This window comes from Phytophthora parasitica (genome assembly GCF_000247585.1).
Source record: "Phytophthora parasitica INRA-310 unplaced genomic scaffold supercont2.39, whole genome shotgun sequence".
Taxonomy (NCBI): Eukaryota; Oomycota; class Peronosporomycetes; order Peronosporales; family Peronosporaceae; genus Phytophthora; species Phytophthora nicotianae.
The window spans coordinates 13,653-15,338 of NW_008649025.1; positions in this window are offsets into that span (position 1 = coordinate 13,653).

The following is a 1,686-nucleotide window of genomic DNA, read 5'->3' on the forward strand; positions in this document are numbered from 1 at the left end:
ACTCCACCCACGCCTTTCCGGTGAGCATCACCAAACGTCGCGCCAGTCGGTATTTGGACGCGTTCTACACTGATCGCAAACAGCGTCGATCCAGAGCTGGAGCCCGGTGGAAGTCGTTCCTTCAGCAGGTGCTGATAGGCTTGCTCCGGGGTTACTGCGGTCTTGACTTGATTCTGTATTTTGAACGCGAATGACAACAACACCACAAACGTGGCGATCGAATCGAGAAGCGGGTGAAAAACGCCTGCCTTTCCGATCGGTAGAGGCTATAAGGAGCTTCATATTGAATAGGTGCCCGGCACCAAAGGAGATTATCTCTCTCGATCTCTGTTTGCTTGCTGTGGAGAAACGCAAGAAGTACTGGCGCCTAAAATTAGTATCATAACAGATATACGGACTGGACAAGACAACTAATCGGTATCCAACGTCATCACTCTGCGCTTGGATTGCAAATGCCGGCGACGTTGGAGCTGATACGAGCGAAACGGGTAGCACAAGAGGCGGAGGAGGCTCGACCACCTTTTAGGTCGGTCGCAGCCATACGTGACTTGATTTCCAACTCAAGTCCGCCCCCAACAGAGAATATCTGAGGAATTTCCATAACTCAGTATAAACTACTGAGATTTATGAATCGATTTGTGTAGTTATTCCGATATACCAAAAAAAAAAAGAATTACTATTTTCCAATTCAGTAGTTCTCAAAATAGTAAACGCGTCGCGTGTACTTAGAAGTTTTAGGTATGACACTAATAACACGGAAGTTACTTTAGATACCTGATCTTCAAAGAAAGAGTCCTGATATCAGTTACAGCCATTCTTCACGCGCATTCTACCACTTACATCCTCAGCTGTCCATTGACACTGCATCCAAGTTGCCCAAATGACAAGTGTACGACCTTAGAGCGTACCTGTGGAAACTGGCAAGACTTGGAATTTCCCTGTGTGCACGTTTGTGCTGCCGCCATAAAAGAAGGACAATCGCTGGATACTCTGTACAACAGTGAGCGAATGTCAATTGGCCACTTTAAAAAAAGGTTACCACTACCCTTTCAAGCCATGGCCGACGGATGGTATCTTAAAGAAAGACACGACATTGACTTCGCGCGAGGGCAGAAAGCGAGGCTTGAAACTTGGCCCTCCAGCTAAACAAGAGGAAAAAGTCAAAAGGAGGTGACTAGTTGGGTGCAGAGGGTAAATAACTGCATCTACCTACATATTGAATATACTTCTCTTTTTAGCTCCTTTTGTTAATATTCTTATTGTTAAAAATGCAATGGCACCTTGTACAACGGTTGCACTTTATAAACCAGCAAATATGGTTTTTTAATTATAATACACTTGCACAAAAGAGGATTTATTATTCCGTCATTTTTAACCCACTTTTCTATTTAGTAGTGGGTTTTATAATAAACTGTAACAACCACGAGTAGTAAATGTGCGCTTTGAGCTCTTTCATGAAAAGATGGACGTGTAAATCAACATTAAGCGACACATATTGACCTGTAAAAGATGTATTTAACTGTTCCTTCATTGAAGGATTCTGAACAGAATTCGACACGCCTGTGGATATGTATTAATAGTATTATTATGTACAATCACCTGATACTGCAAAGAATACTATTTTCTGCCCACTTTAACGCAAGTCTATAACTTGAGTCCAGTCCAATTGCGCCAGGCTCTTCGCGG